This window comes from Myotis daubentonii, chromosome 19 (genome assembly GCF_963259705.1).
Source record: "Myotis daubentonii chromosome 19, mMyoDau2.1, whole genome shotgun sequence".
NCBI classification, from domain to species: Eukaryota; Metazoa; Chordata; class Mammalia; order Chiroptera; family Vespertilionidae; genus Myotis; species Myotis daubentonii.
This window is the reverse complement of record NC_081858.1, coordinates 2,895,478-2,912,434: the sequence shown is the minus strand read 5'-3', so window position 1 is coordinate 2,912,434 and position 16,957 is coordinate 2,895,478. Positions and strand designations below refer to the sequence as shown.

At 42.1% G+C, this 16,957-nt stretch overlaps 1 long non-coding RNA gene across 1 annotated transcript; it reads left to right on the top strand.

Annotated features, from left to right (window-relative positions):
* Window positions 1-9,338: 9,338 nt before the first annotated feature.
* On the top strand, window positions 9,339-13,012 carry LOC132222063 (uncharacterized). Its single transcript, XR_009450138.1, has 2 exons — window positions 9,339-9,716; window positions 9,752-13,012. It is a non-coding gene; the product is annotated as an uncharacterized LOC132222063 (long non-coding RNA).
* Window positions 13,013-16,957: the final 3,945 nt, after the last annotated feature.

The window sequence follows — 16,957 nt, the reverse complement described above, 5'->3', positions numbered from 1 at the left end:
AGAGAGAGGAGGGAGAGAGGAGCGAGGGCTGGTAGGACGGTGCCGGACTAGCTGCTCTGAGCGACAGGAGAGGGAGCAGACGGACAGAAGGACCGCAGGAGGCCTGCCCCGAAGAGCCCTCGGAGGTGAGCTCCTGGACACGGGGGTGGGCGCTGCGCAGACCCGGACGAGGGCAGGCGCCGTCCAGCTCCTGGCGGCGACCAGTTCGGAGGGGGAGCGGAGCCCTAGCAGGTCGAGTTGCACATGGAAACAAACCAAATGTTGAGCGTTTTTGCCAAGCGCTCGAGGCCCTCCAGTGTCTTCCTGGAGGGGCTGCTTTGTCACTCTCTGGACTAGACAGCATCTCCCTTCTCAGACTGAGGACGGACGGAGGGAGGGCGGGAGGGCGGGAGGGGGAGGAAGGAAGGAAGGAAGGAAGGAAGGAAGGAAGGAAGGAAGGAAGGAAGGAAGGAAGGAAGGAAGGAAGGAAGGAAGGGAGGAAGGAGAGGGGACAGTTTTGAGAGCTATCTTCCCACCCACCTCCCCTCCTTTCCCTTCCATCTGGGAGGCGTCGCAGGAGCCTCTTGCTCAGCTTCCAGGCCGATGGGGACGCGGCCAGCCCAGCGCCAGGAGCCGCCTGAGAAGATGGAGGGAACGCGTTTCCGATTCCTGGACTGTTGGCCGAAAGCGCCCAGGACCGGGCGGGGCCCGCTGGCAGCCGCACCTCCCCGCCCGCCTGACAGCACGGCGCTGGCCGCCCTGGGCCGGGGCTGCGGCCGGAGCGGGCGCCGGAGGCCGGCGCGCACGAGAAGGACCGGGGACGATTGCAGCAGCCTCGGGGCGGTTCCCAGCCCTTAATTTAGAAAAAGAATTAACGGAACGATTTCAAAGCCATCAGCCTCCGCCTTCCTCCACTCCCACCAAAATCGCCTCCCTTCTCTCTCTCCGGTCCACGCGCGACCGGAGCGGCAGCCTGGGCTGGGGCTGGGCCGGCCCCGCCCTCCCGCCAGCACGGCCTCCAGGGCAGCCCGGCCCGAGCGCGCGGGGCGCCGTCCGCTCCGGGGGAGCCGCGAGGCTGCTGCCGCTCCGCTTCCAGCCGGTGAGTCCGAGCGCCCCCCTCCCCGCACGCTCCCGCCCCGCCCGCACCCCGTCTCCTCCTAACCATCTGACTCCGAAGGGCTGCGCACGGGCACCCGGGAAGGGCCTCCTCGTTTTCTTTAGTTGTTTGCGCTGGTTGCGAATGAAAGCTTTGAACACTCGGCCCTGATCACAGCCCGTGGTGTCCAACACGTGGGCATGGCCGGGTCTATTCGCGTTACCTGCCATTGTCAAGGCCACCCGCGCCCGTGTGTCCAGGCACGTGCGTGTGTGCCCAGGGCATGCACGCGGGCATCGCGTCCTGCACCGCGTGGCACCCAGACCTGTGGACAGGATGCTGGGCAGTGAGAGGGACACCGCCACCTGTTTGTTGCCTTTTCACCCTGAAGCTGAAGCAGACGCCTGTCACCTTCTGCGGCTCTGCTTTGTCTGGAGAAAGAGCCTACTGCGCCCCTCTCAATCCCTGAGACCCTAACTTGTGATGTTTACCGTTTAAATCCACGGGTTAGGCTCTTGGGAGCTGTGAGCCGCGCCTCGGCATCCCGGAGATTTGGTGGAACTTTTTCCTTTAAAGCAAAAACGAAAGAAAAGAAAGTTTGTCTGAAGTGACCGAGGGCACCGCTGAGGTTTCCATTGTCGGTGCGATCAGGTGACGGGCGCCTGGGCATGCGAGCAGGTATCTGCTGGCCAAGCGGCCTGGCGAGGCTGTGGGCGCAGGTCTGTTCCCTGAGGGCAACGTGCAGTGCCTTCCAGGGTAACAGGAGCAGCTCGGTACCTGTGCTTGGCCTCAGAGCACACCAGCTGAAGTCCCGGCATGCCCCAGGCTCCCAACTTTTAAACTCAACAGTTCGTCTCAAAATTATGCCCAATAAACATGGGCATGTGCACGTATGAGATATTCAAGTCCCACACATGTGTACCGTACATGGCTTGTGAGCACAGACAGGTAGTGGTGAACCAATAATCTGGGCCAATATAGCCAAAGGCTAACATTTTTACTCTCCTTATTCTAGATGAAGGGTGGCGTTTTGGTGTTAAAAAGACTAAGTTCGTACTTCTTTACAAGATCTTAAATAAAATAAAAGGCGACATATAGCCTCCTTGCTTGTCTACTATTTTAATATGATGATTTTAAAAGTAATAGGGACTGGAAATGTAAGATATATACTGAAAAAAAAAATAACAGGATGCACACACAAAAAATAGCGTATCCTTTAGGATTAACTATGCATATTATTCTTTGTGTAAAAACTGGGGGAAATTATCAGGAATTTAATTCAATCCAATGTAGTTACTTATAACACAAAACCATACATTTAAAATTATCTTTTGAGGTAATTGTTAGCATTACCTAGTTTGCAGTTTTCTGAAAATGTGACATTTTGTAACAGAATAATTTCAGTGATTTAGATATATATCATAGTTAGAAAAGAGAAACAGTGACTTATCTTTCTTTGTTGTGAAAAATTCCAATATATAATTTTATTTAAACAATTTTAGCGTTCTTGGGCCAATATTTGTCTTCTATTTTTTGAAAATACCTAAATCAATCCCAAATTCAAATGCATTCTTCATTTAAAGACTTTATATTGGTTGTAACTTGTTTGTGCATGTTAAAGGTTAAGGAAACTCTTCTTCCCCTGTCTTTTGTTTTGTTTTGTTTTTAAATATTCATTGCTATTTTAGTCATTGACTCTAAATCATAGTCAAGGAACCATTTTGTATCAGCAACCTGAATTGAGAGTATGAACTGTGGAACAATTGTGCCATGTCTTTTGTTGAAACCTCTTGTGTACTTATAATATTTCAATATTACTCTACAGCCTTTGATAGTCTGAATGTGTTTCAAAGAAAAGTTATTTGATTTTTCAGGTCATTTTTTGGTTTGTATAGATGGGATTGATGATTTCCCCCATCGTAGCTAATGTGTATGCATAGGTATTTGGAAATTATGGAAAGGCATCTCTTTAATTTATGCATCTATATTACCCCATGATTCATGTCAAATGTTTAAAACATGTGATGCCTTTGAAAGTCAAAATATATCTGCAGTTAATTTTATGAAAACATATGCATGGGTCAACAAAAACCTGCTAGATATCAGTCTTCTGTGATTTTAAATTATAACCGGATAGTAATTTAATCCAAGTGATACAGCTTGTATTCTGAGGAACTCTCTTGGTGTTTTGCATGTTTTCGAGTGGACTGCTCATGTTCTGAGGCTGCTATTATACAACTGGTCACAAGGCATTTAGGAGTGCATAACAACACACAAGATTTTATATTTCAGCAGGGAACTGCTTCAGTATAAGGATAGGTTTCTCAACACCCCTTCTTCCTCACTGAGCCCATCAGTGAAGTTCAGTGAAATGAATAACATAATTGGTGGTGGTTCAATCACTACCAGTCTAGACTAGCCCAGACGCATCAATTAGAGGGGCTGTCTTTTAAAGAGAGAGTGCAACCGAAACAAGCAGGGCATTATGGATACTGATCTTTAAAAGTGCAAATCCAGCTTTGCAAATAAAAAAAAAAAATAAGGCGGGGAATTGCGGGGGGTGGGGTGCATTGCAGGAAGAAAAGAGAAAGAAGTGAACTGGAGCTTTGGGACAAGAAAGACAGGAAGTGAGAGAGGGAGGAATAGTGAGTGAAATGCCATGCCGCACCTCCGTGGACACAGTTACAGTTCAGTCCAGAGCACATGGTTCACCATATTTAACTAGCGCCCCCCCCCCACCATTTTTTCCTTTTTTGCATGTTTCCTAAGAAGTTCCAGCTCAAAACCAATGCCATTGAAAATATAGGAAGCTTCTAGCGAGATTGAAGCCAAGTGGAGCCAACCAGCCAAAACTCCTTTTGCAACATTTTTCCCCAAAAGAAAAACACAGAAAATGTTTATGTTTGAGTCTCTAATCACACCTTTTTTTAAAAAAAATCAACTGTACTAATGAACAGAGCTCATTTTAAATCCAGCAACTGGGAAGTAATTTTATGGGCAAGACACCTCTAGGCAAGCAGCTTGTAGTTTTCTGTTGAATACAGTAAAAGTATGAAGACTGTAACAAAGGCTTGGTGATTTGGAGAGGTTGAGGGAGGTGGCTGGATAAAAGACAGAGGATTTAGAAAGCATTAGGAATATATCAAGCCCCAGGGAAAGAAAGGGTTTAATTGGTATTAATTAAAACACTGCTAATATATTCTAACAAAATCAAATTTGACGTTCTAAACTAATCTCCTTGGTATGTCAAAGGAAAAGAAAAGTATTATCTTATTTGCATCTCTGCAATCCCAAAGCATTGCTCATTCAGCAGAATTAATGTTTACCACCAGTCTGTTTAATCTCCTCACACATTTAGTCAAACTTATTCTTTCAAACTAAAAGGATCCAGAAAGGGAATCCATGCAGGTATTGGGAAGACTTGTGGCTGTCGTTGTCACTGGTTTCGTGTTTTACTATGTTTCTTTCTCCTTAATGACTGCAATGAGGTGGGGAAATGGTGAGACTGCAGTGAGAATGATGAATAGTTCATGTTTCCTCTTTTTTTCTTCTGCCTTCCAGGGTATTTAGGAATTGCAGTTGCCAAATTATAAGAGTGTCATTTATTTACATGGCTGATGTTGGTCTGCTAATTCATATCTAATTTATTTCTAATTTCAGAATCTACTTTATTACAAATTACTAATGAAAAAAGGCTCTCAAGTCAGAAACAAATGACACTTTCTCAGTTATTTTTACCTAATGAAATGGGGAGGTGAATGTAAAATTTTATCCACCAAGAACTGAATTCTTTGTTTCCTTTTTAAGTTAAAATTTCTGCAGGGAAATTCACACTTTTATTAAATGGTGAGTTTTATTCTCTTTAGTGTTGAACTCTCACAATGGATAAAATTGCCCCCAAGTGACATCATAGCAAAAATATTTCTCCACCCCTTAGTCTCCCATGACTATGATATCATATGTAAATATTCGGCTAACACCAAAAGTAAATAAGCTAACTATATTGAGGACCACGTATGTGTATTTGAAGGTGAGGGATTCTGCACACGATCCAGGATGTGAACTTCTGACTCACCTGCCGATGCTGCTGCCTTTCTGCCCTGCTGCCTTTCCCAGCTCCTCACCGCAAAGGAGCAGTGGCAGTTCAGTTTCTCGTGTATTGTTCCACAATCCAGGCAATGCATGCTAATTAGCATGCTCAAGGATCTGACTATTCAGAGTAATTGTCATAATTTACTTCTTCCTTGCTAAAGACATTCCTTGCTGATTAAAAAAAAAATTAAATTGTTGTTCTATCATTGCACTGCAGTGGGAAGCACACCAGAGAGGTGTGTGAGGTGGGGTCGGATCATTTGGGTTTCATTCAAAGTCACCGGCATGTGCCTCTTAGATTATTCCAGATGGAATTGTAATTTATTTTCTAAAAAGGAATTCATGGAAATACACAAAGTTTTGCATGTGCACCAGGGATGTATGATTTTATTTTACAAACCCCAAGGCTCCTCCCTCCGGGCCCATCCCCTTCCTAAAATCACTTACTGAGCAGAACAAAGGAAACTGCTAACTACAGGGGCATCTCAGTGAACAGCGGCAGCATGATAAAGTCTGTGATATGACAACACATTGCATTTCACGAAAGTGCAGTGAATGAAATCATTTAAATAGTAACCCTAATTAGCAGACAGATCTTTCAGGAGGAATCAAGAAAATGGATCCGGCCAACTTGAGTAATACGCCCTGCTTCCCAAGATCACAAATGTATTTGGTTATCTGATTGGTCGAGTCACACAGAAAGAGGAGGATGCAGCCTGGTTCTCAAAATGGATCTTTGCTCTGGCATCCTCTTCAGGGCAAATTGATCAGACATTTTATAAGAACAGAATTTAATGCAGGGCTCTTTCTTTTCAAAGATATGATCTGCCATTCACTTGCACATTTCTTTTATCAGTTGATCTAAAATATCATCTGAAAAATTGTGAACCCCTTCGATTTTCATATAATTGCTGCAGAATATACGTGAAGCCTTCTCCACATTCTATAATGAGGCTTGTAGTTCAGATTTTTTTCTTATTGCTTGAAGCATATAAGGATACTATGCACAGAAGGAACAGAATAAATAACCATGTTGAATATTCTATTTGGTGGAGCTTTATCTATCAAGGTTATATTCCCAGGGTCTGTTGTTCATTGGCCTTTACGGAGAACTTCCGCTTTTACTTGAGGGCTGTAAGCATATAAGAGGGATAATTCCCTTTGAATACTATACAGAAGGAGCCACCTGCAAAATGTTGATGCTCTTATTGAAATCTCAAGTGGAATCAGCTTTCAAAAAATTAGATATTAGATACATCCAATATAATTTGCAACGTGTAATTATACTAAAGTGCATATAGTTGTGTGTTGCTTTACATGTTGCCTACTTGAGATTTTTTTTCCCTTTGGCAATTCTCATCATTTGACATGGATCCTGAGTAGAATGTTTTTCAAGTCAACTTAAAATTTTTTCTTGTTAATTAACATAAGAATAAAAGGACTCTATGATCTCTGTTCTCATGCAAGGATGCATGTGTGTAACCTCAATGTTGGCAATTAACTGTGTCTGAAAGAGTCGTCATTGCAGAGACGGTTGCATTATTTGTAAAACATTTACTGCTTTAATCTTCATCCTAACTTTGGATAATTTGCAGTAAGGAAGAACACTAGAATAATAAATGTTAGTCATAAGAAATTCATTTCCTTTATTTAAATGATGAGATAACATGTCAGGGAAATGGTCTTAGGCAGAGATAATTTTAACCTGGTCAAACTCATAATAATAATTTTCCTCCATTTTGCATGGCACGTGATTAAGAACTGAGACTCTGCCTGGGATCGCAGAAGCCCCAGCATCGGCTTCCCTTTGGGTGTCTCAGTGCAGTGGGTTCTTGGGCTACAACTCCCTCTCCATAGGGCTGAGCCCTGAAGATCTGCTATTAGGGAGGATCCCAGGCCAAGCAGCAGCAGCGACTGGTCTGCCTGCCACTGCCACCTGCTATGTGCACAGGTGATGATGCTCTTGATGAAAATCAGAAGACTCATCACAGGTCACAGAAGCACCTAAGCGACCAGTGACAGGGCCCCAGTTTATGTTTATATGTTCAGGAGACCAGACTCCAAAGGGTGCTCATGCTGAGATGACACAGGGTCTTACTTCATCCCAATTAAGTAGGCATGGACACCAAGGAAAGCTGATTTATTAAGCATTTGACTCATAATACACACCTAGAATATGGTGGTTTACTTATTTATAATTCTTCAAATTTATTTTAAAAGACGGGTCCATATTCTAAAAGAGACATTTCTGGGGGCTGTATCTATGATGCACCAAAGCAATACATTGGTTTACTTTTCATCTGGGCTTTCTATTAAGTTACCCAAAGGAGTAAAAAATAGTGCGAAACATCTTTCCTTCACACAATAGCATTTTAATTTATTCACAAGTAAGTCTACCATACATGTAGCAAAAGCTTAGCACCCCACCCTCCACTCTGTGTTCACAACATAATGAATTCTAAAATATGTAAGATGCATATTTTACTTAACTACTCATCTAGGATCCATTCTTACATGCTTGGTCAGAACAGAAAAATACCTATTAACAGCAGCAGTTTATTTTACAGGTTCCGGAGCAAATGTATGTTATACTTGCCATCTAGAGAGCCAAGGTCTTTAATGTATCCCAAGTGTCTAGGGCAGAAAGCAGTGACAGGAGGTGGAATATCTCTTGGTGTACGTACTTAAGTCATTATGCATCCTCAGTGTGTGAGCTTAATGAAGAGGCTGACAATAAAGGGTTCAGTTAAATTAAAATCCACCTGCAAAGTATACTTCATTCATAACATCTATTGTGTAATAAAAGAAATATTAATACAGCTCTTCCCAAACATTCTTATCTGTAAAATGCGTGGGATGGGTTCGTTGGTCTCTAACTCTTTTAGCTCCAAGAACTTGTGAAGCTGCTCTAAAGTAGAGGCACAGAACACTCTGGGCCCCTGACTCCGGAGGTATTGTATTAAGACTTGTTTGTCCTTTGAAGTTATATTCAATTCCGCCTCCAGGTACTGTGTTTACTAACATGTAGTTGTCTTGATGCTAAAACAGTAAAGTTCATTTTTAGGAAAGGCAGTGGCAGAGAGAGGAACAGCTGGAGAATGAAAAATGCTCTCAGTTCTAAGCCCACTTCCTGCAACATAAGCATAGAAGAAACCCAGACAAGCACCTGCCTCCCTATTTTATTTATTAAAAATCTTTATTGTTGAAAGTAGTGCATATGTCCCCGTTTTCCCCCCATTGACCTCTTCTAGCCTGCCCCCAACCCCTACCATTGGCCTTCATCACCCTATTGTCTGTGTCCATGGGTTATGCATATATGCATACAAGGTCTTTGGTTGATCTCTTCCCACCCACCTACCCACGCCCACCTTCCCTCTGAGATTCCACAGTCTCTCTATTTTAAGAGCACATTCTTTAATCCCTATCCCTTCATTTAATTTCTTGCTATATGGTTTGCTTTTCTCATTGAGCTGACATCTTTGAATTTCACCTTTCCCTTTCCACTTGATTTATTCGAATCATGTTAATATTCCCTTCAAAAGTCTACAATAGTTATATTAACACACCACACTTCTAAAATTAAATCTTAATATGTTCAAAACTCCTGAAATTTGCTTTGCCCCATTTTCTAAAATGACTCAAATATAGCATCTTTTTTTTTTTTTTTTTTTTTTTAATTAACCAAGCCTGTTTCCCTGGCTTCCAAGTCTTTGAACTTGTTCGCATGCTGTTTTTCCTCTCGGTACACTCTATGCCTCTGCCTCTTCCACACCTCAGAAACCTTTCTTTTATTTCTTGATTTCTTTCCTGCCCTCCTCCCTCATTCTTTCTCTCTCTTTTTCTTCTCTCCTTCTGTCCCCGCTTCCTTTCTTCCTTCCTTTCTTCCTTTTGTTCCTCTATTGGGCATGAGCCAGGCACTATAAATTTAAATACAGGAATTGACATTAACTCCTAGCAACTCTGGTGGCTTCAATCATTCCTGCATTGCTGAGGACTTATGTACCCACTCTTATTTTATTTTGCATTTACTCTTTAGATATTTGAACGTGTCCCTAATGTCCTGTGTCCTGCTGTTGGTTCTCTACGTGCCCTATTTTAGTAAGTTGCCTGTGGGATTCACCTGAAGCTTTTCTTATAGAGCGTTTTCTCTGGGGGGATTAGCATGGCTGTGGCTGGTCTTGAGCCAGGGGGACAATAAGAAAGGGCTATGTTTTCCTGGTGATGCGGTCTTCACATAGATAGGAATTGCAGGGAGCTAAAGTATCATTGTATGTATTTATGTTTATTGAACATTCAATGTGATGACTTTCTGTGACATGTTCTGTTGTGTTTTTTAGTTGTCTTGATGTTCCTTTCAGCTGATCCTATGGCCCTCAGGAAGGTTCAAAGACCACAGAGAGAGCCGCCCATGGATGCCCAGGCCACTCAGAAGTTGAAACAAAGTCATCACCTGAGGACACCTCTCCTGCTCAGCAACACACTCTTATAACACGTGGCAATCCCTTCAAGAAACAGAGTCTTAAGAATGGCATCTAGATTTTTTAAAATTGTTTTAGAGAGAGAGACAGACAGAGAGAGAGAGAGAGAGAGAGAGAGAGAGAGAGAGGCGGGGTTGAGGGAGAGAAACAGATGGGCAGACACACAGAGAGAGACTTGGTGTCCCACTTATGGATGCATTCATTGGTTGATTCTTGTATGTACCCTGGCTGGGATCGAACCCACAATCTTAGCATATCAGGACCACACTCTAACAAACTGAGCTACCCAGCCAGAGCTCATGCCATCTAGATTTTTCATGAGCCAAAAACATTTTCTTCCTCATTTGTATTCCTCGGCTTGAATTTAAATTTAATGTGACATTTATTTTTTAAGTCTTCCTAGTATAAATTTGCTTATGAACGCACCAATTTTTAAAATAGAAATTGCACAAATGTGTTAATATTTTAAGGAACAATAATGCTCTAGGTAGATTGATTTTTAGCCACACACAAAGTGTGACCTTAAGAGTGACCTAAAATATGTAAAGTACTCTTGAAATAACAGCAGTGAGAGGCAATCCAAAAGGTAAAATAATGGGGGGAAGTCATAAAGCAACATAGAAATACCATGTTATCCTGCCTGACACCAACCAAGCAACCATTCTTTTTATTCAGCAATCTAGGACCTGTGAGATACAGTCACTGCTTCTAACCAGTAAATTCAGTCAGACAGAAGGATATAAGCTTTTGAAAAGAAAAATAACAACTCAGGTCAATAGATGGCAAGACCCAAACCCAACCCAAAACAAATGATTTAAACAAGGAACTCCGAGGAGGTCAGCAGAAGCAGGATAAAACTAGTCTGTTCAGGGAAGAAAGCCCCCTAAAGAGAAAATTATGAAGTGAGTCTTAAAGGATGTTAGAGAATTAGATAAATGGAAAGAAAGGAGAAAAAGTGTCTTTTAGATGCATTACTGTGAGAGCACACGCACACGCACACGCACACGCACACGCAGCTGTCTCATCCCAGGTGTTGCCTAGAATTACAATTGTATTTCTTCACCATTAAAGCAATAGAGTGACTGGTAATAGTATGAGGGCCTGTGGTTATTCTGTTAACCTAATCATAATAGGTATTTATTGAATTCTCACTATATGTTAAGCATTTATGTTAGCTCACTTACGCCTCACAGCAATTCAGCAAAAGAGGTATTATTCCCATTTTATAGGTTAAGAAAACTGAGGTTTAATGAGGTTAAGTAACTTGCTAAATAGCCAATACAGAGTTCACATGCAGAATTGCAATTGCAAAACTCATAGCCGAAGGCCGCGACTACCAGCCGTCGCACTGCCAGGATGTGTAAACCATGCAACACCTGACTAGCCAGTCAGGGCACTGCCCTCCTTCCCCTTAGATTGTCAAGTTAAAAAATGACAGCCAAAACAATAGTAGCTGTCCAGCGTGAATGAATCAAAATTATACCTATATTTTTGTCAGATTGGCAAAAAATGTGATCTATTTTTGGTGTGTTGCAGAATTTTAGTAATTAGTTTATGTGTGCCATGAGATGAAACAGGTTGAAATCCCTGATCTAAGGCCTGAAGTTGCAATATTGCAATCATTACATTACTACTTGATATTTTTTGTGGTAAACAAAGAGCTATTTCATTTGATTATCCCTTCAAATTTTTCAGATTTCTGGTTAAGTTACACTAGAGTGATAGAATGTATTTTCCTAATAGAAAATTGAAATAATTGGGGAAGAGAGCGTATCAATATTTTAGGCTTTTTTTTTGTTCTTTTGCCAGACTTTGATGAGATTCTTCAATTTTGTCTGCATAGAGTCTCAAATTCTTGAAATGAAAAAAATGGGTTAGTAATGATTAAAGGTCAGTTAATGCTACGTCCTTTTCCACAGGTGCGATAGAGGGGCTCATGGAGACCATACATTTAGTTCCCCCAGGCTAATCACAGGCTGAGCCACCTGCCCTGCCGAAACCAGTCATGAACTTGAATTTGATTAGTGGAAACAGTTTATCTCAGAGATCTGGGAGCCTTGTACCTAGCAGATTGTTTCAATTTTTGCACCACCTCTTTGGCTTCCCAGGTTAATGTGAAAAATAGCTAGCTGTGAACTAACTATCGTTTTTAGATCCAGAAACTGCCAATGGTCGCTGGCCAGTTTTCTCAATGGTTAGAGCATCAGCCCATGGACCAAAGGGTCACAGTTTTGATTCCTGGTCCAGGGCACCTTGGTAGCAGGTTCCCCAGTCCCAGTATGGGTGCAAGCGGGAGGCAACCAATCAAGGTATCTCTCTCACGTTGATGTTTCTCTCTCCCCCTCCTCTTACACTTCCAATCTCTCTATAAATCAATGGAAAAAATATCCTTGGGTGAAGATTAAAAACCAATCATATAATGGCCCAAGTTATTATGTGCAATATATTCAATGATATTCTTAAGGTACTTGAAATCGTAGTTCACCTAAACAAATCCAATCTTCTAAGTATTTTCTTAAACAATTTCGTGCACAGTATGTATTAATAAGTGCTTCTGCATGAATATTTACATATGACTTTCAATAGTCCTTCAGTTTTTAAAAATGTCAATGGTTATTTGCTATTTTAATCCTCACTTATCCATGTATCAACTCAAGAATACTTCAGCCATAAAAAACCTAGAATTAAGGAAATTTCACTCTTCTTTACCAGTCCCTTTGCATTTAGTTGGCATTTAGTAATGATTAATAAAATGGTCAGCTGGCCCAGCCGGTGTTGCTCAGTGGTTGAGCATCGACCAACAAACCAGGAGGTCATGGTTCAATTCCCAGTCAGGGCATATGCCTGTGTTGTGGGTTCAATCTCCAGTGTGGGTCATGCAGAAGGCAGCTGATCCATGATTCTCTCTCATCATTGATGTTTCTATCTCTCTCCTTCTCCCTTCCTCTCATTAATCAATAAAAATACATTTAGTAAATAAATAAATAAATAAATAAATAAATAAATAAATAAATAAAATGGTCAGCCGGATGACACAGACATTCAAAACACAGTTGTGTCTTGAAGGAACCCGTGAAGTGGGGTCCACTTCAGCACCAGCATCTCGCTTGGGACACCCAATAAGAGATGCTGCACATCGTCTCTAAACACCTGGCATTGTCAGACTTAGAGCTCCTCATGGCTGAGCTCGGCCTATTTTCCAAATGGCTATTGGCCTTATTTCACCCAGTGCTCGTTTAATGGGTTCATAAATAAGCAGGATTTTTCAAAGTAGCCAAGCACAGAATATGATTTTGTTGGCATTTCATGAGGCTTTGTTATATGTCCCTGGAACCCCCAATAAAAAGAATCTTGCATTCACTGTGAACTTGTGTTTGTTTCCTGGAAGAGCATGCCCTCGTGATGAGGCGCACACAGAGCTAGCTTCAGGGTCCAGGGGGAGCAAGTAACCTAATATGATAGGAAATTTTCAATTCAAAGACAATTCCTAAATGACCCCATGTTGCTTTTCCATGACTGTCACTGTCATCTACCCAAGTCAGACATGAAGGAGTGATCCTCGTCTTTCTCTTTGCACCTGTCATGGCCAGTTCATCAGGTAAATCCTTTTATTTTTCTTCTTCCTGTTTTCAAATATGTCTGTGTCTCTCCACCTTCCACGTGGCTTTAGTTAAGACAACCCTCACTTCTGATCCAGATCAGGGCATCCGACCTCCAGTTTTTCCTCCTACGCTGCCAAGTGGTAAACCAGGAAAATCTCCCTAAGGCACAAATATCATCATTTCACTCACAGTGTCCAACATTTTTATTGGATCCCTATTGCCCTTTAAATAGCATGACACACAAAACCCTTCCTGTCCTGGATCCTGGCCCAACATTCCTCTCCTTTCCAACATTCTTTTCAATGTTGCTGCCACACACACACTTCCATTTCTTAGTGCTCTTTTATATCCTGTGCTTTCTCACACATCCGAACCTCTGGGTGGCTCTAGCTCCACTCCCCCTTCCCGACTCTGCACCTCGCCCCTCAGGTCTCATCCTGGAAGCCATTTCCTCTCAGGAGTCTTTGCCTCAACCACCCTGCCATCACCCCTCAGATTCGCTTCTTTCATCGGTGCTTCCATAGCCTTCTGTGCACCCCTCCTATTAGCACTGATCACCCAGATGATGATAATGTATGAGCCAGTCTTCCCCATTTGAATATGTGATTCTAGAGTTGCCTTGTTCAATAGGGTCACCACTTGCCGTATGTGGCTACTTCAATTTAAATTAATCTTAAGTAAAGTAAAAAATTTAATTTCTCGGGTGCACTGGCCACATTGTAAGGGCTCAAAGGCCACGTGACTAGGTGCCCCGTCTTGATCAGCATAGGTAAAGAGCAATCCCATCTCCAGGAAAGCTATCCAGGACCAGGCTGTTCTGAAAGACAGGCACTGCGTCTCCTTTGTCACTGTACCCCTTGGCACTGGCAGCCCTTCCTAGCGGGAGCTTGCTCTCTGAACCCCAGAGCAAAACAACCAGGTGAGTGATTCTTCTCAATTCTTTCAGGAATGATATAGCACTAAAACTATACTATATGCATGGGAAGTAAATTAATGTATTCCATGTAAAGATGCCCGTGGTATTAAGGTTTAATTTTAGCATGAAGCCCTCACTGAGAAAGTCTCCTTTAGACTATCACAAATGTCAGTGCCTTGTAAGTGTTGGCTGAGTAAGGATATGACACAACTTAACACAGAGATTTTGTTTTGTGTGTTTTGTGTGGAGTCATGTAGGGGGCATGTCTAGATTCCCAAGGGCCCCCTCTCTAGAGGATATGAGGAGAGATGATTTCCTCTCTCTCATCCCAAGAATAGTTGAATTGTGTCACTGCAATAGGATTGCCCATTATTTCACTTGACTTTGTTTATGCTGGGAAACAAAAATAGAGAATTGAGCTGTTATTCGTGAGTAAGATCAAAGTGAAAATGATCAAAGTAGTTATCCGATTTGAAAAGACTATGTCTTTTTAGGGAATTGCCAAAGTTCACTTATACTGTTAATTATTTCCCGAGCACCTACTATGCACCAGACACTTTGTTAGGTACTGAGGATACAGAAAGGAACAATATGGACACAATTCCTGTGCTCAGAGTGAAGTAACATTATTATTTCAGTTCCTCTCCTGCATTGTACCCAAAGCAGGAGTTCTCAACCTTGACTGATGTAACCACTTGGGGAATTTAACAAATACTGATACCTCGGCCCTTCCTCAGACACTCTGACATAATTGGCATGGCCTGGGAATTCTGATTTTTTAAAGCTCCAGGAGATTACAAGGTGCAGCCAAAGCTGAGACATGATCTTGGAGTGAACTCAGAGATCAAGAGTCTTTGGTATTAATAATCGCTAGCATATTGGAACCAAAAGGAGGAACTTTAAAATGGCCTGTTGAGCGTATCCTCATTTTACTGTTTATTTCTCATAAGATTATACTTAAGAGTCCGGGCCAATAGCCAGTTCATGACTGAGGTGAGACCTGACAGCAGGTGTCTGCCGCCAGCACAGCGCTTTGTTTACTACCCCAAGCAGCTCAGGAAAATGGGAAATAGAACTATATTCACATCAAGAGACAATCGCCATCATTGTGCATGTGTTTGTATGTGCATGCGTGTGCACACGTGTGCGTGTGCACATGAACGTGTGTGTGCACATGTGTGAGTGTGCGTGTGTGTGTAAAGAGAGAGTTCAGTTCCTCGGGAACGCTAACCACATTCTTATGAATTCTAAAATCAATATACATGTGTTGAATTCCACGCATAACTAGGAAGAACATTTTGCCTTTAAACTTGAACTGCTCAATAGAAAAATAGTAGTGGGAGGAACAATGAGTGCATTGTGCTCCCACATTTTCTGTTCTCACCCACCTTATTACATAACATTCTATTCTGTGTAAAACTTCATAGTACAGGTAAAAATTGCTAGTCTGTCCCCAGGAAAATAGCTACCGTTAAAAAAAGTTAGCTACCATTAAAAAGTTAGCTCTCTTAGTGACCTCCATACACATTTTTAGATTCCACTCAGAGATCAAGAAAACCCAGGAACCATAAATCCCTGAGTTCATGCTCCACTCACAGAAGACCACATAGTGAATGTGTGTCTTTCCATTCTTAAGGCATCAAAATAAAACTAATGTGCACACACTCCTTTCAAAATGCATTTCAGTGTGTGAGAGCCTACACAGTTGGGAAATTCTGTTTTATATCTATTCCAAATGCTTGTGCTGTCATATAATCCCATTTTCTTTTGTCCCCTGTGGAGAGAAAGAACAGCTGGTCTCCATTCTTTCTGAACTCAATCCCTTCAGCTCCTTAAAGACACCCAGCTACCTTCCAATGCCTCTTCCCGGGATAAGTAATAACAGTTCCCATCGGATAGTGTCTCTCCTGCATTGTGCATCCTCACTGCCATGTCACATGTACTCATGCTCATCACACCTTGCTGATAAGCAAAGCAAGCCCAGGCCAGCAGCAAACCAAACAAATGTGTCCTTGTTTTCATAAATGAAGTTATAGATCCAATAATAGATACTGAATACATAGTTGTGAATGCTAATCTTCCAATAATTATGTGCCAAAATTATAATTTTGTTCAGAAAATATTGGCCATCTGCTGCTTTTGGAGAAATGAATTAAAACTTCAGTGATTAGGTTTTAATTTCATTTATGCAAGTGTTCCCCAAACCTGCCTGGAATGCCCCCCTCAGCATTCCCCAGCAGGAGCCCCATCGCTTCACAAAAACAGATACTGTATTGGAGCATCCAGTCAATGGAGGAATCCAACTGTCTGAGCATTCTTATCCGCTTTGTCATTCACATTTTAATAAATACCAAATACCATCAAGCTGTTCCAAGTTGTGCCAAGTGTAGCTAATAACATGAAGTGACCAGCTGCATTAAAGAAATCATAGCATGCCAGTCCTGTAATGCATCAACATTTGGTTTGTGTGTGTTTTCAAACCCCTACATTTTAAGTGGTACTTGAAATTAAAACATGAATATTTAGCAGAATCTTGCTCTGATCATCCTTCTGTAGGATGTTCAGTTTTCATAAAGGAAGCGCTGGTGAGGCGAGGGTCTACTTACCCGATCCAGGAAAGCTGGCATCTGTTAACCCCAAGGATGACGCTGCACAGCTGGCAAAGCGTGGAACGTTAAATTAGCATACGATTTCTGTTTCTCTGCCAGTTTACCGTCTCTCCATTCAGGAGGCTCAGATAATCACATGTTAAACTCATTTGACTTTTAATGATGCCAAGATTTCAGACAAACTA